This window comes from Solenopsis invicta, chromosome 16 (genome assembly GCF_016802725.1).
Source record: "Solenopsis invicta isolate M01_SB chromosome 16, UNIL_Sinv_3.0, whole genome shotgun sequence".
Lineage (NCBI taxonomy): Eukaryota > Metazoa > Arthropoda > Insecta > Hymenoptera > Formicidae > Solenopsis > Solenopsis invicta.
This window is the reverse complement of record NC_052679.1, coordinates 9,772,424-9,797,898: the sequence shown is the minus strand read 5'-3', so window position 1 is coordinate 9,797,898 and position 25,475 is coordinate 9,772,424. Positions and strand designations below refer to the sequence as shown.

Genomic DNA, 25,475 nt, shown 5'->3' with positions numbered 1-25,475 from the left:
GTCTCTCTCCCCCGCTCTCTACTGCTCTCCCTCGCTTTCTCCCTCTCTCCTTCGCTCTCCCCCGCTCTCCCTCGTTCTCTAACGTCCTTTCTCATTTTCTACCGCTCTCCCTCGCTCTTTGCCGTTCTTCTCCGCTCTTTGCCGTTCTCCCCCGCTCTCTCTTTCTCTCACTCTCCTTCTCTATCCACACTTTCTCTCGCTCTTCCACGCTGTCGCTCGCTCTCTACCTCTCTCTTTCGCTCAACCACGCTCTTTCTTGCTCTCTACCGCTCTCCCACGCTCTCTCTTGCTCTCTATCGCTCTCTCTCTCGCTCTCCTTTGCTCTCTTTTGCTCTCCTTTGTTCTCTATCACTCTTCATACCGTTCTTTCTCGCCTTTTCTTGTTCCCCCGTTCTCCCTTGCTCTCTATCACTGTCTTTCGCTCTCTACCACTCTCCTTCGTTCTCTATCGCTTTCTCTCGCTCTGTACCGCTCTTCCTCGCTCTCTGTCGCTCTCCACCGCTCTCCCTCATTCTCTATCATTGCCTCTCGCTCTCTACCGCTTTTTCTAGCTCTCGCTCTCTCTCGCTCTCTTTGCTATCCTTTGTTCTCTACTGCTCTTCCACGCTCTCTCTCGCTGTCTACCGCTCTTTCTTTAGTAAATTTAGAACTAATCAACATTTTGAAAAAGCGTTAACAATAGATTTTGAAAAGCTGCAACTATTGATTTAACATTGATTTTTTCAGATAAGAAAAGAGTTTTTATTTTGTTGTCATACATTCAGTTTCTTTGCTTCATTTTTTTTATGGAAGATAAATGGTTACATTTCATATTAAAATAAAAATTGTTTCTTTATCTCTTGTTACGTCCTGCAGATAAACAATTTTTAACTTTCGTGAAATACTAAATATACTATAGAATAAGGGGCCGAACAACGATGACTCAATTAATATCTTAAAAGGCGAATATCACTGTAATCTACTGACACCAGGAACAGTTGCTAAAATCAGTAAAAAGATGTCGACCCTTCAAGAAGCGGCCGACCTTACTCATGTAAACTCAGCAGTAAATTATTCCGGGAAATATGAGAATGACATGGTAAAACTTTACAAAAGGGAAACAGCCTCTGACGACCTTGACCTTGACATATGTTATCAATGGAAAGGTACTGATTGACATACAAAAAGTTTTGAATAATGCTCACTTCTTATTAAAAAAATATTATCAGAGAAAAAAAAAAGTTTTTCTTAATTATTTCACTAAATATTCATTTTACGAAAAAATGTATCAAACAAAAAATGAAGTTAGTAATAAGCTCTATGAAAAAGGTTATGTACATTTTTTATCTAACTTCAATATTTTAGTCGTTATAATAGAAAAATTGTTTTAAAATAATTGTTTTTTTATTTTTAGTAGTTTTGTATGAAAGTAGATGCTTGGGCGGGGGAGAGGTTTCGCCCTTCCCCCACACCCCTTTCCCGTATTTTTTCTAACCCAACCTAACCCTATTTTAATTGTAATTTGACCAAGGATATCTAATTGACTTTGCGATATTAGATTTGAAATTATGGCCCACCCCCTCCCGCACCCACCCGTCATTAGTGAACCTGAGACAAAGTAGGTTGGGTTAAAAAGAATACGGGGAGTGAATGTAGGGAGAGGGGCGGAGCTCCTCCCTCGCCAACGCGTTCTCTGTATATTGTAAAAAAACTGTTTTGTGTCGAAAACCCTTTCGACGCAAAACAGTTTTTCTACAATAACAACGAAAGTATTAAAATTAGGTAAAATATGTATATGACCTTTTTTATAGAGCTTATTACTAGCTTCATTTTTTGTTTGGCACATTTTTTTGTAAAATAAATATTTTCCGAAATAAATAAGAAAAACTGTTTTTTTTTCTGTAATGATACTTTTTTAAATAAAAAGTAAACGTTTCTTAAAACTTTATGTGTGTCACTCAGTACCTTTCCATAACATATGTCAAAGTCAAGGTCGTCAAAGGCTGCTTCCCTTTTGTAAAAGTTTACCAATGACGTGACGAGATTCGTCATGTAGAGAACATAATCCGACGCCAGACACGTGTTGAACGAGCAAAGGATTAAAGACAAAAAAAAGTTGTAAAACTAAATCTGACGCGTAGACGTAGGTAATAAAAATTAGTGCACACGGTCTTCCTTAGAAGGGAGGGCAATAAACGAAAAAGGGTATAAATAAGAGAGGGCAATAAATGAAAAAAGTATAAATAAGGAAATTTCCTAGCGGAGCGCGCAGTCTTTTCTCTAATTCTATCCGACGTATGTACATTCCGAGACATCTCGCATGTCCGAGTTTGTGACGTTTGGATCCGTGGTCTCCGAATATAAGTTTACGGTCGAAAAGTATTAGACAACCAAGTTCCTGTCCCTTAAACATTGTGCATCGCACCCTCAGCCGTACTCGAGCGGATCAGCCGTTTCCCGCCGAGCACATTTTAGATCGGAGTCCTGCGGCCCGAACATCTCACTCTCATCACAACTCAATTATACTCTAACACCACTACTTCAAACAGTAAGTTTACATTCCGTTTGTTTCCTGCGTCTTACCTCTTTGACATATATAAATATCTGGCTTTTCTTTCTTATTTTCTTTCATATTTTAATACACTTATATTTATTAGGAATTAATACACACACGCGCGCGCGCGCGCGCACGCCGCACGCACACGTACACGCACTCTCTCTCTCTCTCTCTCTCTCTCTCTCTCTCTCTCTCTCTCTCTCTCTCTTCCGCGGTCCTCTTCCTTTATTCAGTTTCTTCCATTCCTCCTCTCATTCGGATTGAATTGAATACTTCAATTCAATTCTAAAGAGTTTCTTTTTTCTATTTCCGCTCTTATCAGGATTGAATTGATTTTATTTGAGTTTGATTCTTAAGAGTTTTTTTTCTATTTCTCTTCTTATCCGGATTGAATTGAATTACCATATTTCAGTTTAATTTTTAAGAATTTTTTTTTCCTATTTCTCCTCTCATTCGGGTTAAATTGAATACTTTAATTTGATTCTAGAGAGTTTCTTTTTCTATTTCTCCTCTTATCTAAATTAAATTAAATTTATTTCAGCTCGATTCTTAAGAGTTTTTTTTCCTATTTCTCCTCTTATCCGTATTGAATTGAATTTACTTCAGAGTTTGATTCTTAAGAGTTTTTTTTTTTCTATTTCTCCTCTTATCCAGATTGAATTAAATTTATTTCAGTTCAATTCTTAAGTGTTTCTTTTTCTATTTCTCCTCTTATCTGGATTGAATTGAATTTATTTCAATTCGATTTTTAAGAGTTTCTCTTTCTATGTTTTGCTTTTATCTGGATTGAATTGAAAACTCCAATTTGATTCTTAAGAGTCTCTTTTTTATTTTTCCTTTTTTCGGATTAGATCGAATTAGTTCAATTCGATTCAAAGGTATTTTCCCGCTTTTTTCCCTTTTCGGCTAAACGTTAAAATTTTAACTATACTCATTCGTTCAAACTACCATAGAGAAACCAACTACCATTCCTTTTTTTGTTATTTATTTTAGTGGATAAGCAAATCCCTCATCAACATAAAAATACGTCTTGGGCAGCCGCAAGGTATTATCGCCATTGCCGAAATAAGCAGGCCCGGAAACTCGCCGCGCGTCTTAAATCCTCCGTCGAATCTATACATGTACTCGCGGCTGACTTATCGTCAACTTGTAACAATTTCTCAACCGTCGATTTACCCGATTTTACATCTGATTTGTCTTATGAATTTAGTAATTTTGCATTGAGTATTTCCTGCTGCTAATTTTCTCCTCAAACTATCCTCTCACTCTTCTTTGATTTTTCTTTCCTTGAATCCTCTTACTTTTCAGTTCCTTCCTCCGAGGGACAGCCGCCACCATTCTCCCACCAATACTCCCCAGACTTACCCGAACCATCTCCTCATTCCTTTCTTGATCTACATCTCTTCGAACCTTTCTACTCTCCTCTTTCCCTTCCCAAGCAGCAATCTCCGTCTCTACAAGAAAACCATCCTGACTCCCCTGACTCATCCTCCAGAGTTCTCACGCACAGAATTTTTCCTGATACCCCTACCTCCGTCTCTCCATCTCCCCCCGAATTTCCTATTTTGGATATTTCCGATGAGTATCAACTCTCCCAGTAGACATATACACACTCACATAAACACACATTAAAATGTAAACATTATTCCAACCGCTCTACACATTAAGAAACTTAATTTTGAGCGAATAATATAGTAAGAAATTTATATCTTTCGCTATAATTATAAACATAATAATTATACTTTATAACAGTTATATTAAATTATTCAATTATGAGAATAATAATATTGTAAGAAATTTATGTCTTTCACTATAATTATAAACATAATAATTATATTATTGTTATATTTAAATTTACCGCCATACGTACTTACACGCCATACTCGCGAGCAGCCACATCTAGTAAAAAGCTATTGTGCTTTGCTAATGTCCGATTCAGCCCTAGCTATATATATATATAAAATATATATATATATATATATATATATATATATATATGTATATGTATGTATGTATACATATATAAAATTATATGGCAACGCTGCATTAATACAGCAACACTCATATAGGAGCGGAGAGGCGCTCATACAAGAGCACTAACGTTCGTTTGTTGAAGTAATGGAGGGTTAAAGCAGCTATCACCAGTCCGAGACTTGAGTCTCGAGCGAAATGTTATTTTTATTTATCTTTGATAATTAAAATGTTTGCCACCGACGGTTATTTAAGATTGGAAAAATTTTGTACGGTTTTGATAGGTGACTATGGCCGGTATTCATAGTCGATTCTTATATTTAAGATCGTCTTAAGTATCACCTTAAGATGCCATCAACCAATCAGAGAGCCGTATTAGCATCTTAAGATGTTACTTAAGACGATCTTGAAATAAGAATCGACTATGAATACCGGCCTATGAGCTAGAATAAATAAATTAGTATTTGATTTTGGTTGGCAGGCGCAATTGAACGTGATTGCATGGGATTGGAATTCTTCTTCTTCTATGGGCCTATGGATTTCCGTTTTCTACTGAAGACCAAAGTACCACGCATTACACTATGTAGCAATCAGATTCTCTGACCCAAAGGTCTGATTATAAGCTCTTCCTTTTTATCAATATACTTTTATTCTTTAATTAACTTCTTTCTTCAAGTAAAATATACTCCGATTCTTTAAAGAACATTTTTTTTCCTCCTCCTTGCACCGCGTATACGGGACAGATTCTCTTTTGTTCCAAGTCCGTGGATCTGGGAATATAAGCAGTTTCCTTAACGCATTTGGCAATAATTGCACATAACTTATGGACAAATCTGAAGTTGTAACGAACTACTTTCCGACCCTTCCCCCCCCCCCCGGACCGCCTAACCGCCTGAGCCGCCCGGCCGAACATCCGCCGGACGACAAATACCGGTGCATAGCGCCTAATAAAAAAAAATCACCGAACTCGAGCGAGCGAGCAAACGCATTTGCGCAGCCCGCATTTTCACGCGTACGCGCTTTCGTTCTGTCGCACGCTACGCGCGCATGGCCCGAAACAAGATACTCAGGATCGAGTGGCGGGGATGCTGCCTCCGGACCGTTCCGCCATAACACGAAGCACATCCCCTCACCTCGATCCTTGGGTATATAAGGCGGCAGTCGCCTGCTGAAAAGTACCTTGTCCGTTTCTGGCTGGTTGCCGTACAGAAGACACCTAGGTCGGGAAAGAGATCAAGCGCCTCGGTCTCCGTCAAGCCACTTGACTCCCGATCTCTCTTGACACCATTCCAAAACCGTATCCTTACTTGCCGTAACGGACTCAAGCAAACTTGGGCCCAGTCAAGCCGCTTGACACAGGGCGATCCCTACAACTTCCCAAGTCCGGTGCTACTACGCGTAAGGGGATACAGTGCTTCGTGTCTCCACCAAACGCACTTGGCGTGGGGTAGTGCCAACTGGCAATTGCATCAAGCGGTATTAACCGTCTCGCGACGGGCCGCGCAAAATCGAGTACGAAATACACGGATCCGTGTACGCGTCGCACTCCGCCGTACCGCACCACGCGACGCGCCTTGCAATGCTTTTTCACGGCCACAATAACAAGGCCGCCCGGGTATCCGTATTTTCGTCCACGAATATATTGTCACGTCCGTTCGCGCGTTCAAATCAATTACTCTAAGATCTGCTCTAATTACCAACTGACGGATTTATTCTCTGTATTGTCATCATTTATCAAGATTTATTTTGCACTATCACAATTATTGTTACTCAGCACGATTTATTTTGCATTGAAAAAACTCTCTTATTTGCGTGAACATCAAAATCGAGTCTAATTCCTTTGGCGACCCTTCGCACCCTTGTTCCCGTGCCGATCACCGTCCGTGCACAAAGTGTGGTCATTACACGTTCTAGTCATTAACTAATATTATTTTAAATTCCTTATTTTATTTTAATCTGAAACACTTTTACAACTTCTAGAACAAATTTATTCAAATATTTCACTATTTTATCATTTAGATTGTGCAATATATATTCTATCAACAACGACTCCTGCAACTTTTACTTCCTTAAGGCTTTCAACAAGTCATTTCTTTCATTACTCATCGTCTGTAGCGGGCATGACCAGAAAATGTGATTGATGTCTTTATTTTTAAAATTACAACTGCATCTTGTGGATTCCGTTAAACCTATTTCAGCTTTTAATCTATTGGTAGAAGCCGAACCAGCCATAATCCTAAGATAAATTTCAAAAATATTTTTTCAACATTTATATTTATAAATATTTTCAAAGTTAAACTCCCCAAAGTTATCCAAAAAATATTTTCCCGTATTCGGAATAATACTGCTTAAATGGCAAGAATCTATGTTCTTATATTTACCTTTGAGACAGTCAACACATTCATTAAAAAATACTTTATTTAGCACCCATGTACTTGATTCCGACCCCATTTTATCCAGCTTGTCATCATCCTCGTTACCTTTCAATCTAGAGTGCGCAGGGCACCATGTAAACCTTATGTTAATTTTTTTTTAAGTATAGTTCTTAACTGAATTATATAAATCTCTAACTAAGTGATTCAAAAATCTAAGGTGTGCTCTATATCTACCTTTCTCACAAGATTCCAAAGCTTTTAAAGTGCTCCAAATCCGTGCAAACGTTTATGCTTTTTAATCCTGACTCCAAAGCCAACTCCACTGCCTTAGCAATTGTAATTACCTCGGCAGTGAAGGAAGATGTCAACTTATTTAATTTAAACAAAAGTCCAATTTTCTTACTTGGAACAAAAACTGCACAACCGACTTTACCAACAGAATCCCCTACATGAAATGTATTGTCTAATATTATTGATTCAATCAATCCGAGATTATTGGACTTAGATATAAATGAGGGTGGAACCCACTAATTTCCATCTATCCAAAATATATGGAATATTCCGAAAGGCAGATTTTTAGCAGTACTAAAATTCTCCATGTTCCTTAATTTGTTTATCATCTTTATGTTTTTCAGTTATTAAGCTTTTAGAATTAATTTATTGCTAGTTATAGCTATCACTCTAGCAGAGGAGTTCTGCTTTGACAACATCCAAATAACCTTGTTTGAGGTAAATTTTGGTAAATCTAAAACTTTTTTATACGCAGAAGTAATATTTTATCAATTAACTCCAGGTATGACACCCTGACAACTGTTAAACCATATGGCCCCCAGCAGATCTGAGCTTTTACAGTAGCGTTAATAAAATCTAAATCCGCTTTTATACAAATCCCCCAATTTCTACCAGTAATCTATTTAAGGATGTTGACAAAACAGTAAGTTTTATTTATCAATGACTTAATGTAATCCTTCCATCTTAGCCCAGAGTTAAAGGTCACTCCCAGATATTTATAGTAATTTTATTAGAAACTATAATATTACCTTTAATAATCTGTAAGCTATAAGAAAATTTTTTTCTATGGAAAAAAACATAATTGAGTCTTAGAAAAAGAAATTTATAAAGTTAAAAATTCTAACTACTTGTTAATTCTTTTGAAGACTTCTTGAATGGAACTTTTAACTACTTCTATATTACTATCAGAGATTAAGATAGCAATATCATCTGCAAACTGGATTACCTTGCAATTGTGTAGAACGAATTTAAGTATATCTGCCACATATATGTTAAACAACATTGAGCTCAAGACTGACCCCTGAAGCACTCCCTTCTGAATCAGTTTCGTGCCCTTATATATCCCACTTTCAAACAATGATGTTAATCTAGGTTCAAGGAAGTTTTTCACAAAGGATTTATATTCTACTGGGATCCTCAGGTCATTAATTTTATCAAAGAAAATCTTCGGACTTATGTTGTCGTAAACTGCCTTTATGTCAAAGAAAAGTCCACCTGTAATCTTTTTCTCCATAAAAGTCCTATAGATTTTTAGCTTTAGTATTGTCAGGCAATTATCACAAACCTTACTCTTACGAAAGCTAAACTGGCATTTTGGTAGTATTGCGTCAAGCTCAACAAACCTTTCCAATCTAATCTAATTTTGATTAATTTTTCAAAAATTTTCAAAATGCAAGACTCCAGAGAGATAGGCTTGAAATCTTTTTTTCCGTTTTTGGGAATCAAGACCGTCACATATTCTTTCCAACATTCATGAAATGACCCATCTAATATAATCTTGTTATAGCTTTCATTCAATATTTCTAGAGCCGATTCTGACATACATCTTAAAATTTTATAACTTATTAAGTCACTCTCCGGTCACTGTCACTGATTTTACCTTGCAAAATAAATTCATAAATTTCCTTCACTTTAAATTTACTCTCAAAAACATTTAAGAATCTCTTCTCCTGTGAAAAGTCTTTAGGATTATCTAATTGTTTGCTCACCCAAGTAGGAATGAATTTGGCTATATATTTTTTAATTAACTATTTTTTTACTAACATCTGAAGAAACGAATGAATTAAACACTGGACTATTCTTAAACTTTTTGATGTTATCCCAAAATTTTCTGGAGCAGGCATTTTGTCAATTGCGTCAATAAAAATTCGAAAATTTTCTCTTTTTCTCCTGCTGATAATTTTTCTCATTACAACCTTAGTTATCCTATAAATATTAAAATTAATTCTAGATGAATTTTTTTGAAATTTCCTGAAACAACTTTTCCTCTGTTCGACTGCTCTGTAACACTTTTCATTCTACCAAGATTTGTGAATTCTTCCTCCCTTATTTTGATGCCTTATCTTATTAGAGTGATTAAAGTCATTAATAATTTTAATGTCTCCCGTGTTCTTATCTCTAATCTTAATATTACCAGTACCATTATCGATTTTCCCGCCAGCCAAAACAATAGATTCAATGGTTGTATTGTACCACCATATAACTGGGCTTCAGTAATTTCAGATCTATTCTCTTCCGTATTTACGCGTTTGTCTTCCCAAATGTTTCTAAAAATCAAAGGATTGAAGTCAATATATTTTCCCTCTTTTAATTTGTGACGTGACTCTCCGTAGCGCCATCCCGGAGAGCGATAAGAAGGATACCCTGGGTTGCGCCTCTCTTTCCCCGGGAGGGAAAAAGAGAAACGAATACATCGTTTTAATTACTGCATCTTACCGCTCTTTATCTCTATCTGTTTATGTATTTTTTTTCTAATGTGTATAATTATTGAGAGCTCTAGGATGTGAAAACGTTAGCGCAAGTCCGAGCAGACGATACTATTGACTCTGTGTTGACGGCGGCCGTCCAGAGGAAGTCATCGAATGAGGACGCGGAGGGAGCGGCAGAAACCGCACCAACGCCAACTCCGCGCCGGAAAGTTAAGTCGTGGTTCCCTCCATTTTTCCCCACTTACATTCTCGAACGCTTCACGCATTAAAGTCATCCTTAATTGCAGCGAATTCTACTGAAGGAGACTCCAAAACCGAGCCAGCGGACTGCAGGCCGTTGAGTCACCATCCCGTCAAAAGTCGTCACAGGCCTGGCTAACCCAATAACCTCAGAAGAGAACGACTTGCTAACTTGAAGCGTCGACACCGGAAAGATTCCGGAGTACTCCGTCTTGCCCCGTCGGCCCGTTGTGAGACGGGCGAAGCGCGCAGCACCAACGTGACAACGGCGCGGAGCAGCAAGGAAAAGAACAATATCGCGTGTACCGGAGTATTAGAAAAGAACACACTATCGGCTTTCCGAAAAGGAAAGACTACGGCTTGGAGCAAGAAGAACGCATGAAGGAGCAGCGAGCCTATCGCCGGCAAAAATCGGCGAAGAAAGGAATCGTCACGCGGAAATTCGGCGGAGTCCGGCAAACCGGAAAGCGCGGATTAGTTTGGCACTGTCGTGTGTGCCGTCGCCAAGGAAAGTTCAACTTGAAAACCAAAGACTACCGCCTGCCGATTTATTGTAAGCCGTCGCTCCGGTAACCATAATTTTAAGAAACCGGGTAAGAGTCGATCTCCGTTGACTCCGTTGATTAGTACCGCAATTAGAAATGAGCCATCCCGCGATTAAAAAGTAGATTCGAAATAACAACTCTTCTGGAGAGATCGACCGCAGCCCGAATCTCGTTGTAAGTCCTTCTTGGGGACACGCGCATTGACAGTCACATGTACCGTTTTAATATTAAGTGAAATTTACGTACCGTACCGTATCTAATTTTGTGAGAATCGTCATGTCGAGTTGCTTTGTGAGAGTTATCGTGTCGTTTTGAATGGTTTTTCTGTTAGAATTATCGTATCGCGTCAAATGGTGTTCGTAAGCTTTGTCGTGATCGTGTCGGATTTTCTGAGAGAATTTTTGATCTGATTGTGTAAAGTCATAAAGGTAGCTCGGTAGGTGGAATTTGCGCGGTTTGATCTCTGCGAGACTCGATCCGGTCTCCGCGAGATTCATCACTCGTAAAATTACTACAAGTTGCATTGGCTACCGGAACACCGCGAAATACTTGTCGAAATTATTGATTGTGAATCAAGCCGTTAACGGCTTGTGTCCGTGCGAATTCCGTGTGATATTAGAAGTTACGCGTTCACGAGAATATTATTGTCTGTACCGCTTGCGTTTCTGTTGCCATAGTATCTTGCCGGGTGTTCAATCTATAATTCCGCCGTAAAGCATATACGAGGTGTGTTCAAAAAGTATCGCGAATTTTGTGTTTTTTCAAAAATTATTTATTTATTCATGAATATCTATTTTGTCCCCTTCAAAGTAATCCCCATGAGATATTATACACTTGTGCCAACGGTTTTTCCAATCTTCGAAGCACTTCAAAAAATCATTTTTTTTTATCTTGTTCAGCTCCTCCTTCGATGCCGTCTTTATCTCGTCAAGCGTAGCGTAACGTCGTCCTTTCATGGGCCTCTTCAGTTTAGGGAACAAGAAAAAGTCACAGGGGGCCAGATCTGGGGAATACGGTGGCTGCGGCATCATTAGTGTGTTGTTTTTGGCCAAAAAGTCGCGCACAAGCAACGATGTGTGAGCAGGGGCGTTATCGTGGTGCAAAAGCCAATTTTTGTTCTTCCACAAATCCGGGCGTTTCTGGCGGATTGCTTCGCGCAAATTGCGCATAACTTGCAGGTAATATTCCTTATTGACCGTTCTACCCTGTGGCAAGAACTCATGATGCACCACGCCCCTGCAATCGAAGAAAACTGTCAGCAAAACTTTCACATTCGACCGAACTTGGCGCGCTTTTTTCGGTCTTGGTTCGTGCGGCAGCTTCCATTGAGATGATTGAGCTTTGGTTTCCACGTCATAACCATAAACCCACGATTCGTCACCAGTTATGACCCTCTGGAGCAAATTTGGGTCGTCGCGGACAGAGTCCAACATCTCATTAGCAATGTTCATGCGATGCTGTTTTTGGTCGCAATTGAGCAATTTTGGTACGAATTTCGCGGCGACCCGTCTCATGCCCAAATCATTGATAAAAATCGAATGGCACGAGCCAATCGATATGTTTAGGTCCTCAGCAACTTCTCTAACGGTGATTCGACGATTGGCCAATACCATTTTCTCCACTTCATTAATTTTTTCGTCTGTTGTTGAAGTGCTCGGGCGTCCGGCACGCTCTTCGTCGTTCACATCTTCTCGGCCTTCTGAGAACATTTTGTACCACCGATAAACGTTGCTTCGGTCCAAGGTAGCTTCTCCGTATGCCACAGTCAACATTCGGAATGCATCCGCGCACTTAATTTCGTTTTTCACACAAAATTTGATACAGGTTCTTTGATCCATTTTTTTGAATAGGTAAAAATCGAAGACGATCCAAAACACGTGCAAGCAAAGCAGCTGTCAACAATTAAGTGAACATTCAAAATGGCCGAGCTTGTCGGCATAAGTGAGAGACATGAGTACCAACATAACGCCACAAAAAGATCGAAATTCGAATATACGTAACCCGCGAAAATTCAAAATTCGCGATACTTTTTGAACACACCTCGTAGTATCCGCCTCCGTAATCTTTCTATATTTTTGGCAGTTCCAGTCATCAAAATTATATACGTTGATTTGAGGCATTGCTATCAGATTAATCTATCTTCTTCTTCTAATTACTATTCTCTTATTCTTGTATTATTTAACTTAAAATTACTGTTAACGTATGTCTTTGCTACTATGAAATACACTGTTATTAATTGTCATAACAAATTCTAGCGTTATGATTGCGTCTTCTTTTCTCTTCCTCCCCATTACTATTAAGAATCCCGCCTCTCTGCCATATACTGAGCGAGCCGCGGACAGAAGAATTAAGTCTTGTCATGATTACGCATCTTTCAATTTTCGAAGAATTGCGCCCGGCGCCCAATTAAATATTACAATTTTAGTAATTATTGCTTCTCGTCCTTTGATTAATTGAGCGTATTCTTCTGCGCCTGGCGAGCACAGGAAAAGTACGTTGTAAATTTCTTTCTTCATTTCTCGACGGCTGTTTTTATTGTTATTCCTAATTTCAACCACAACGGGATAGTGATCGCTGCACATGGGTTCATCATAAACTTTCCACAAAATTAATCTATTAGGAATATAAATAAGTTTCTTATCTTCTCATCTCGCCGTTTTTTATCAAAAATTGGGCATTTATTGTGAAAGAACGGTACTTAATGTTTTATTCGAAGTATTGTCCATCGCTAGCCACTACTTTTTCCCATCTTTCTGGCAGCATACGGTTACCGCATCGGAAGAATGCTTCATCTTTTGAAGCTATCCACGAGCAAATCGACCCAATTTTTTGTATCTTCATATGATGTGAAGTGTTGCTCAGACAGGCCATGCGCCATCGATCGAAACAAGTAGTAATCAGAAGGAGCATTGTCTGGTGAATACGGCGGGTGGGGTAAAACTTCCCAATTAAGTGTTTCCAGGTAGGTTTTGACCGGCGCCGCAACATGTGGACGAGCATTATCATGCAGAAGAATAACTTTGTCGTGTCTGGAGTAGTAGTGGGCACGTTTTTCCTTGAGTACTCGGCTCAATCTCATCAATTGTGTTCGGTAGAGAGCCCCAGTAATGGTTTCATTCGGTTTGAGCAACTCATAATACACGACACCAAGCTGATCCCACCAAATACACAACATGAGCTTTTTTCCATGAATGTTCGGCTTGGCTGTCGATGTTGAAGTATGGCCAGGTGATCCCCATGATTTCTTCTTCTTTAGGTTATCGTAGTGGATCCATTTTTCATCACCAGTGACTATACGATGCAAAAAACCCTTTCGTTTATGCCTGGCAAGCAGCATTTCACATGTGAAAAATCGGCGTTCAACGTTTCTCGGCTTCAGTTTATATGGAACCCAGTTTCGAATCATTCCCAATGATTTTAAGCGATGTGAAATTGCTGGTTGAGTCACTCCTAATGTAAGTGCAAGTGCTTCTTGCGTTTGGCACGAATCTTCATCTAATAATGTTTCCAACTCCGCGTCTTCGTACACTTTCGGCCTTCCGCTACGTTCTTTGTCTTCGACGTCTAATTCAACGTTCTTAAATTTGTGAAATCACTCACGGCAACTTCTCTCACTTAAGGCAGCCTCACCATATGCTTCTACAAGCAATCGATACGCCTCGGCTGCAGATTTCTTCAAATTAAAGAAGTAAATCAAAAGCTCCCGCAAATGATGCTTATTAGGCCCAAAACTCGACATTTTCGCACGAAAAAAGATATATGATACTGATACAAAATCGCTAATATTTTAAGGTTATGTTGTTGCCAGATGTCCAACCTTACGATATAACGTTTTACAACAGACAATTTCAACCATAACATACTAGTGGCGCTATTTTTTGTGAAACGGCGGAAACTTATTTATATTCCTAATATCATTTAGACTAGTTGTTGGAACTATACGTGTTCAAGACGTTTCCATGGATGTGTGCAGTTGGCAACGCAGAGAGGTTGCGTGTACTTTATGAACGCTTGACTTTTTGTGACTCTGTCGCACGCCAAAACGTAGCTTGCTCTCTCTTACTTCTGGACGCTTACGGAAGAAAGCCTGTGCCGTGTTGTCTGTATAATAACTGTTTCTTTTGCATCCGTTTTATCTTTACCTCAATGTTCTTTGTGCTAACTACACGTTTCGACTGTATTCTAATAAATAAATAGATTTTTCAACACTAGTCAAGGTTAAATCTGGAAGACTAATGTGTTGTTTAATATTAGTCGACTCTATTATATGGCTAACTATTATAAGTTTTACAGAAACCCTGGTAGAGGATTTATCATTTAAAATGCAGATCTCAGATTCACTTATAGCCTCGCATAAGGAATTACCCGCAAGGTCACTTTTTGTAGATCCCAACACCCGATTTTGGGAATTAAAATTCGCGCAAATTAAAGCATTCTTTAATAGCCCCTTAATTCTCACTTTACTAAAAAACTTCCACATTTGTTTGTTGATTCTAATATCTGGGGGTTTGTAAATTGATAGGATATAGTTCTATCTCTCTTATCTTTTCTGTTGCTATTACAAATTGAGATGCATACCGTCTCAATACTCATAGGATTAAAAAAATTAGCAATATTATGAGCGATCGGGTCTAAGTATTCTTTACAAATAATAGTGACTCCTTCTCCTTTAGAAATTAACAGATCTGTTGTTCCTAAAAACGATACAATTACTAAAATTTAATTTATCTGTCCTATGCAACCAAGTCTCCTGCAGACACAACAAATCATAGCTAAGCATTAAATTCGATAATTCAAAATATCTATTCTTTATTCTCCTGCAATTCTATTACAAACAATTTACTATCATCCTTTTGCGACTAGCGCACTAAGCGAGTCTAAGCTCGCAGATATCAGGACCCGCGAGAACGTTTGAAGAAAAGGAGTCCAGTATTTTTGTGAGATAGATATATTTGTTTCACAATCGTTTGGCTTCAGCGTTGTTACACTTGTTATCGTAGGTACACCACGTAGGTCGGAGTGTCGATAATTGCTAACTATTAGCTAACTGTTCGGCGGTGTACGACGTAATATTTTGCTTGATATTTTCCGTCGCTTAGTCGTTAAGCGGCTGTTTTATACAAAGGCGTCTGTGCAAAGCCGCTGCTTGGCGCAATCGCTAGCCGGCGTTTTCGTGACACGATTAGACCAAGTAGTTTGCAGGTTTATGGGTTCCTAAGATTTCGGACTTTGTGTTACGACAACGCTTTATATGCTTAATTCCAAGGATAATGACCTGATTGCGGTTGCCATGTACCGTGTTATGACTATAACAATTGCAATAAAACTAAAAATGTGAAAGCAAGAGTCTCAAATTCAATTGTATAATCACTTATATTTAACTTACCACTAATTCTTATATCTTAATTTAATTTGATCCCATCTGATTTTTCTTAATCTTTTTATTAATAAATTTAAGGTATTCTAAAATGCATTTACTTTTCATGTTAACCGGTTCCTTTTTTACCAACATGCTCTTTTATCATTTATAAGGCCTAGAATTATAATCCCTTGTACCCGGAATTTCTTGTTAATTTCATTTAACTTTCTCTTATCATTACTCATTGACTGACAATTAACAAGTTTATTTCGATATCTAGAACCTGATTGATTCCGTATGTTCTAACATTTCTTCTGTATTACTTTTAATAGTTCCCTCCATAGGCTCCTGATCCATACTCTCAATGCGTCTACAGTCCCTCCTAGAGTAGAAATCAGGAGTCAATGTTTTATCAACTTTCAGGTTTGTTATCAGGATCCATCCGTACACAAGGCACTCTCATAGTCATTATTTTCATAACGGATGGGATTTAAACTCCCTTTGTATTGATGTACACTGATAGAGGAATATTCATCTAAAAAGCTCTGTCTTATTTTTGAGTCACTATTACTCATTGACTTGAAACTCTATTTTTTATAGTCATTCTTACCAATATTTCTGTCACTCACTTCATTATTATCAATAATTAACTCACTAACGTTAACATTATAACGATTCCAACCTAAATAAGTTAACAATTTACAATGCTTCTTAACCTCACTTATATCAGTGTTATTCCTATTATGTATGAATCTGTTAACAATTGGCCAGAATTGCAATAAGCCATCACAGTAATCAATAGCTTATACTTTTTAAATATAGAACATCCTGTATCTGAAGTCCTGTGATTGCCCGCGCAATTCGCACATTCTATCACACTTTTTCTTCCATCTGACGCAGAGTTATTATCCTGTTCAAATCTTCTAATTTCTACTCTATCTTTATCTCTACAATTCAATCTAAGGTGACCTCATTTAAGGCACTTGCTGCATTTTTTGATCCTATTGATAAATGGGAACATTTTAAATTGCACCCAGTATATTGATGCCACCTCCAACAGAAAGCTGGAGCAAAATTCTATCTTTATGTTTAAAGTGTTACAATATCTTTCTTTTCTTCTATTCTAATATTTTATTCTTTACATGTTCGTGAATTCAATTTTTACATCAGGGATTGAAATTAAATAAGTGTAGAAACATGATAGTATGGGACGGGATCTGATAGCCCACCAACCAATCATCTTGATTTATACAACCCAACCAATGGAAAAACTCTAGGCATTAGCCGCTGTGAGTGGTGGTGTGCTATCGGTTCTATGTGCTATCGGGATCCGCCCGATAGTATGTATGTAACCGAATGTCACCTTCTGGGTGAAGAAAGGGATTTTAATGAGGAAAAAAGGGTAAAATATTGATGAGAAAGGTGAAGAGAAATGTGACAGGGGAGGGGTAGTGGAAAAAGGGAGTAGGTATCGGTGGTAATCAAGCACTTCAAAAGATTAAAGCCACGGCACAGGCTTTTACATAGCTGCATAACCGTAAGAAAATTGATTGATCCGTTAACACATGGGGATAGGAAATGGATAATCAATTTCTTTATGCATACGGTTATGCAGTTATGCAAAAGCTTGTGTCGCGGTCTTTATGATTCCGCCACGTCTACGTCGTTCAACCTAGATAAGGGTAAAAGCGGGAAAATACATGCGTACTGACTTTATCCATATATTATTCATTGTTTATTTTTAACAACAATTGAGAATGCGAAGCAAAACGCCACTATGACAGCCCTATTTTGCATGTTATAAGGTTCATTTAAGTATTTTTTCAAGTCTGTAGAATTATGTGGGACTGAGAAACAGAGATTATTTATATCGCCCAATATCAAAAATAATGGAAATTAGCCAAGTTTGACCAGTTATATTTCGAAAACTGTTAATGCGAGCCGAGACGTAAGTTATATATAAAGTGTCTGTGTATTATCGATATATTTAATAATGTATACAATGCTTGCAGACTTGCTTTGGTAGAACTGCCGAACTGTGCGTCAAATTCGAGGCTTTGCCAAATGCGCGTAAGAACACAACAACAATAATGAATCAGGGCCGATCATACGATCCCGCGGAGCCAATCGTAGCTTCGGGAGCTTCGGAGCACGCTGTGCTCCGCTGAACGTAAAAATCGAAAATATGCCCACGACATTGTGATCGGCAATGCCGTGCTCGACAATAGAAATATATCCATAAAAAAATGTGCGGAATCTTTTTTTAAGCGTATTGATTGGCTGCAAGATAGAAAATTTCTAGAGACTCCTTGAGTAAAAATTTTTCATGTATAATTATATATAAATATATATTATTATACAAGGTGTCAGATAAATACCGCCTCTGGTTTCGTGGATTGATAGATCAAGTAAAACTAAGCAGAAAAGTCCTTTACCATTTTTTAATACTCGCCATAGTTAACGAGATAAAAATTAATAAAGTCTTTGAATAAGCGCGTATCACCGCCCCTACTGCCCCCGAACTACTGCTGCTTTTCCCTCCTTACCGCGCCGCGCTGCCAGCCGCGGCTGCCTACGTCTCGACGACCGGCGGGCGGTTCTTGCACGCAGTGATACGCGCTTATTCGAAGACTTTATTAATTTTTATCTCATTAACTATGGCAAGTATTAAAAAATGGTAAAGGACTTTTCTGCTCAATTTTACTTAATCTATCAATTCATAAAACCAGGAGCGATATTTACCTGACACCCTGTATATAATTTATATATGATTATGTATACTGTCAAACATAATCTGATATGAAGTAATATTTGTCCATATAAGTAAATATATGACTTCATATTCAATCTTATATGATCATGTATAATAGTAGGTTTTAAATATGAAGCTATATATAATCATACATGATTTTTATATAAATATGCATGATGATATATAAGTTCATAATTAGGTAGGTCAATCATATTTGATTTTATATATAATCATATCCCAGATAGCACAGAACATTCTATGGACATCCGTTTTAAGTTTATTTTATATCTACACGTCCATGGACATGAAATGGACATCCACTGTATGTCTGATTTTAAACATCTATTAATGGCCAATTTTTGGACGTCTATAAAATATTCGGATTTGGATATCAATCGGGAAGCGCGTTATTAGCGCGCAAGCATAATGTTTCATACGTTTTTGGTCGCAAATACAAAGTACGTTTACATTTAGACATTTTAAAAGTTTATCTTATTTACAAAATTTTCTAAGCCTGCTCGCAACCTATTGCTTTCTCTGACTTGACAACTTTTTTACAAAAAAAATATTTATCCATAAATATTTATTTTAATATTAATTAAGTAAAAAATCGTTTTCTTAACATTAAATAAAATACAAATATTTTTTAAAGTAAAAAAAATAGAGAATCTTTCTCAAGAATTTTTTCCAGAAATTTTCGAGCAATCACCCATTTAAATCGTAATCGTAAAAAAGTATAATTTTATACATGTTTATATAAATAATACGCTTTAATTATATGTTTCATCTTTTCAATAATATACAAGGTGAGTCATTTTAATCTATGGACTCGAATATCTTCCAAATAACAGTATCTACAAAAAAAATGGTTTAGATAAAAATTGACCAGGACAGAGGGGGTCATTCAATTGTACCATTGGTTTTGACTTTGAGGTCAATTTTGAAGGTTATTTCATGGTCACGATGGTTTTTTTAAATAGGACACCCTATTTTTGACTGCGGATTTCGAAAGAGCGAAAAATTTTACATCAAACTTGTCTTATGAAAAAATTGTTTTTGCGACCTTGGAAAGGTCAAAAATGAAGGTGAAATGCCTGAAAAACGATCTGGTGTACTTTTTCTGAAATGACGTGGTTTTCTGGGTAACACAAATGTGCATAATGCTTAAACAAAGTCAATGAATTGTAAAAGTGTTAATCACTTTGACTAGCTTAACCTTGAGGTCAATTTTCAAGGTTGTTTGAGGTTCATAACGCATTTTTTGATTAGTAAACCTTATTTTTGACCGCAGAACTTGTTTCTTGACAATGGGCTCTTAAACAATGTCACTTTTTATATGAGCATAGGGATTTTTTAGTTTTTCGACCTGACCTTTTGAAGGTCATATCAAGGTCATATCAAGGTCAAAATCACTTTCATCTTACTTTTAGCGTTACCCGGAAACAACGACGTGGACGTAGTAAGTTCTGTTTCCTTTAGGGTGCTTGATTATCGTGAGTCCCCTTGCCTCTCACGTCGGGGTGCTTGATTATCGTGAGTCCCCTTGCCTCTCACGTCGGGGTGCTTAATTATCGTGAGTCCCCTCGCCTCTCACTGACACTGTAATTTAAATGAATTACCCACGGAGTAATTGTTCAAAATTACCTCCGTTGGTTTCGAGGCATAACTGCAATCTGTTTTGAAAACTATCCACAGTTCTAAGCAGGGTAGCTCTAGGAATGGCTGCACAAGCTCTACGAATGCGGTCCATAAAATCATCTCTCGTGGTTGGTCGTTCAGCAAAAACAACATTTTTCAAGTATTCCCATAAAAAGAAATCAGGCGACGTCAAATCTGGTGAGCAAGGAGACCATTCAACTGGACCCCTTCGTCCAATCCATCTGTCATTGTAACTGGCATTTAAAAAGGCACGTACAATGAGTGCATAATGCGGTGCAGCACCATCTTGTTGAAGCTACATTCTTGCTCTTGCTGCTAAGTCAACATCTTCTAATAAGCCTGGTAAGTGATCTCTTAGCAACGATAAGTAACTGTGTCTATCAACGTTCTCTTAAAAAAAATAAGGTCCAATCAAATAACCATTTACAATGCCGCACCACACCATAATATTCCATTGATTTTTATGATCTATTGGCCTATACCAGTGGGGATTAACATCTGACCAATAATGGCAGTTGTGTCTATTAAGTTGTCCGTCACTATAAAATTTAGCCTCATCTGAGAGAAGCACATACCTAAAAAAATTAAGATCATCGTGTAACATTTGTAAAGCCCACTGGCAAAAAGCAATACGCATCAGATGATGATTAGGCTGTAAAGCCAGCGTAAGAGTGATGTGGAAAGGGTGATAATTTAGAGCTCTTAAAATTCTAACAACAGTTCTTTGTGGTATACCTATTTCCCTTTCAATCTGGCGAGTACTAACATGAGGATTAAGGTGAAGTATTGCTAAAATAGTTACAGCTCGCGCATCATTTTCCTCATATTCATGATGTTGACGTTGACGAATAAGATGTCCATTGCGAGCTCTTTGGACTAAACTACGTATTGTCATATCAGTTGGATGTCGCCTTTCAGGAAAACGTTGAGCATAAAGCCTTGATGCTGCATTGTAATTGCTATGACACTCCCCTAAAACTAATATAATATCAACAATCTCATTAGGACTATAATCAGCCATTCTGGAAAGGTAACTTGTGAATGTAATTACCTACATACCCTGTATGTATGTTTGGAATTTTTTAATTTAAGCAACTTTAAATAGTAAATTTTTCAATTATGCAGAAGTGAGTAAGAAAGAAAAAGAATAAAACTTTATTATAACAATAATTATAAACCTTAAATTAAACGTAATTGTTTAGTTTTTTTCAATCGTTGATTATTAGCATTAGGTATCGCAGTGCTGTCAGCTACTTGCAACTTTCGGCCGGATTCTTCGACGCACGCCTATTGCTCCCCTCCCACCGCTCGCGCCTTAGCAACGGCGCCGCCGGACGGCGTAACTAAGGAGCGCGATACATCGTCTCAGGACCGTGCGTTACGCTGTCCGGCGGCGCCGTTGCTCAGGCGCGAGCGGTGGAAGGGGAACAATAGGCGTGCGTCGAAGAATCCGGCCGAAAGTTGCAAGTAGTAATGTTTAAGCATTATGCACATTTGTGTTACCCAGAAAACCACGTCATTTCAGAAAAAGTACACCAGATCGTTTTTCAGGCATTTCACCTTCATTTTTGACCTTTCCAAGGTTGCAAAAACAATTTTTTTATAAGACAAGTTTGATGTAAAATTTTCCGCTCTTTCGAAATCCGTAGTTAAAAATAGGGTGTCCCATTAAAAAAAACCATCGTGACCTTGAAATAACCTTCAAAATTGACCTCAAGGTCAAAACCAATGGTACAATTGAATGACCCCCTCTGTCCTGGTCAACTTTTATCTGAACCATTTTTTTTGTAGATACCGTTATTTGGAAGATATTCGGGTCCATAGATTAAAATGACTCATCCTGTATATTGACTCGATATACATAAATTAACACAAAGTATTCTGAGATCATCACCAAGCATCAGTTTGCAACAGTCTTACAGGTCAAGTAACGTTCGGCGAGGTTATGACTTGGATGAGTAGCCGCTTGAAAATTTCGAAAAAAAATTCTTGAGAAAAATTACCGATTTTTGTTACTTTAAATAATATCTTTTTTATTTAACACACTAAGAAAACTGTTTTTTACAGTATTAAAATAAATATTTGTAAATAATTTTTTTTGGAAAGGTATTGAAAATTATATACATTTTAGGTCTTTTTTTGGATGTTTAATGGACGTCTGAAATTGTGCAAGACGGACGTTCATAAGGCATCCTATGGACGTCCGTCGGAACATATTCGGATATCCTATAGACATCTCAATGTCCAACGTTGGACGTCCGTGTGCTATCTCGGCTTATTTGCATACGTGATGGCTTGTTTATTATTTTTTATATAAGTTCTTCAATTTCTACAGTTCCATCAATTATCTATACTTCTAGTTTTATTGGATTCGTTAAAAAATAATAAAGATACAAAAGTAATATCTCATCTTTGACATGGAACAGGATCAAACTTTGCAAATAGAACATTAGACATTGAACAACAGTGAAGAGGAATTAATTGAAGACTTTATAATTAAAAAATAAATGACAGCTTAAAAAAAACAAATAGAACAAAAAAGTAATAGCAAATAAAAAATTTACGAATAAAAAGAATAGATTTTTAAAATAGACGTTAAAATGATGAAAGTAGAAAAAACAGTGCAAATTATTGAAAAAGTTAATAAATCAAAGAAATGTAAAAGATATTTCTGAAAATTCTGATAAATAGGTAGATATTCTTTTTAAAATATATGAAAAAATGTAACGGGAGCTGTAGACTACACTTATATTAAGATAAAAAGTCCCTATTGAAAATATTTATTTTAAATTTATTTTAACCAAAAAATTATTTTAACCAAAAAAATTCTTCTATGTAAACCTGCAAACTATCGTAGTTACGAATATAAAATTCGCAAACATATTGTAATCAACTGGGTTTTCTTCATGACGCACGAGTTCTGAAAAAATTGAAATTATACAGTTCAGCTAATAAATACAGAGAAGTAATTTTTTTCAGATGGAAAATTTATACTTGATTTGCTGTGATACGATCGACTCGCAAGTGCTCCTTAAATTCTAAATCTGTTCAACTATCAATAATTCGAAGATTGTAGTGTATAAATACTGGCAAAGCGTAAGCGCACGCGTGGAGGCACATTATGCGAGTGTTATACACTAACGTGGCTGCGAGCCGGATGCACGTATATGCGAGTCTCGTGTGACTATATTGTATCTAAAATAAGAGCAATAAAATGGATATATAAAGATACTACAAAGGTAATGTTCAATCCGATGTCTTTTACGTCTACTAATTATATATTTCATTAAAAGAGACAACAATAAGTAATCATCGTTTTATCCACTGCTTGATGATGTATTATTGATTGAAAGACTACAGTCTATTTCACTGAAAATACTACTTCAGCTTTCACTGATACTTTTACTGGTCCAGGGGCGGCGACTTGTCAACTCGTCATGTGTGGAGTTAGACAACTTGATTGGTAGAGGAAAAACAAAAAGTTTTCAGAATTTATTTAATTTTCATATTAAAATCTCGGTATCATAAGAAATTATAGACAATAATGAGCAACAAAATTGTAAACATTTTATAAATATTGGTTTGCTCAGTGTGTGTAATTGAAATTTTGATTAAAACAATAGTTCCAAAAATATTTAACAATTTTTAGTTTAACACTTGTTATTTTTAAAAAGTTGTTTATGAAGAATTTTTCATGTGTGGAACTCCACACATATCCCACGACTTGGCTGCTACGATACAAGCGCAAATACCGTAAATCGAATAATCACTCTAATGGGGTGAGATCAAACGAGCGACGTCGCGGAGATCTCCACGCAAAGAAATCTAACAATGCAATATAGGAAGGCAGAATGTTTAATGAGTTTCTTGAAATTCAATATAAAACTGTTAGTAACTGTAGACGTCGGATATTTTTTATTAATAATTTGAGACTTTTGAAATGAATAAGAAGCTTTATTTCTCAACGGTGATACAATAACTGAACTCAATGAAATAACTTTTTTTTTTATTTATTTGGCACCCGTCCCCAGTGAACTAGTAGGGCAGGGACGATTTGGCCATTAAACGAAATTAATATGTGGAATACAGGATTAAATGGGAATACAGGATATGCTTGCAAGAAATAAGGAAGTTGCATCAGCAATCCCAATCACCGCGCTTTTTCATTCTATTACAAACACGCTTACTGGTACACCAGCTTCTCAATGAAATAACTGAAGCAACCATACAGTGCCCGAAAAGCCCGGATCACAGTGAGAATAGAGAAAGTAGGGGCAAATGTGTCTATTGTCACGTGTAAATAAAATGAGAAACATGCGGGATCAACGATGCTATCGAAGGCCGCTTTAGCAAATAATACAATAATACAACAAATGAATTTCTAAACGATAATAACTTAGTTTTGGTGAAATCAAATTATGAATACTGTAACAAAACACCCCTCCACCCCTCGCGCGCACTGCTACTCCGCTCCGTACACCCGAGCACCGCGGCAGCGAGAACCACGTGCGCGCACCAGCTAACCTCTCGTCGTAATTATGATGTAAGAAGAAAGGTGAAACAAGTAACCAGATGCGCAGTAGACCATACTCTAGACCAATCAGAACTGAGTCCAAATTTTGAGATTTAATATGGCTACGGCTCCGATACTGGAACGTATTTATACTTGTATTTATACGTGAATCGGAGATAATCGGTGAATCGGAGAAATTCAAAGCTACTTAAAAGAAGAAGAACGTGAAGGTAAGGTTGAGACTTTGTACATTAATGAAAATTGTGATAATTTTTATTTCAAATTTTTTAAACTTGGATTAGATGAAATTTGGAAAGTTATAAGAATGAGCTTATGTGTATGGCTAAATTGTTGTATTTTATGTTTATAACAACAGTGTTTATTGCAACAGTGATTTGTGTTAAAGATAATAAATTTCAAGTATTTTTACATTTTTATATTTATTTTTTTTAACAACATCTACATTTTAAGTACGTGTGATTACATATAATTGTTTCGTATTTAAATTGCGCGAATATATTTGGACTCGAATTTCATTGGCTCATCACAGCTACGCCTCTTACCGCGCATCGAGCCGTCGACGATGCGCGTTGTTTCACTTTGTTTTTTACATCATAGTCGCAATCACGCGGCAGCACGCGCGCCGTCCGTGACGTTCCCACTCCGAGCCAGCCGACCGAACGCACGGATTGGTGTGTCCAGCCGCGCGTTCAGATATATAAGCCGACAGTGAGAACACCGAGACAGATCTTCCCGGTTCACCGAACCGTACGGGTCGAGAATCCTCGATCGCTCTTCCGACTTT

General features: G+C 37.4%; 1 protein-coding gene across 11 annotated transcripts in view; it reads right to left on the bottom strand.

Moving 5' to 3' along the window:
• Positions 1-25,475, bottom strand: part of LOC105193606 (protein TANC2) — a 160,432-nt gene that overhangs the window by 94,310 nt on the left and 40,647 nt on the right. Inside the window, exon 1 of one of the 11 annotated variants that reach the window (XM_039458186.1) lies at positions 5,687-5,864. The exons of the other annotated variants lie outside the window; for them this stretch is intronic. The gene's annotated coding sequence lies outside the window, so the exon portion shown is untranslated. Of the gene's footprint in view, positions 1-5,686; positions 5,865-25,475 lie in introns of those variants that run through there. 11 annotated transcript variants of the gene reach the window in all.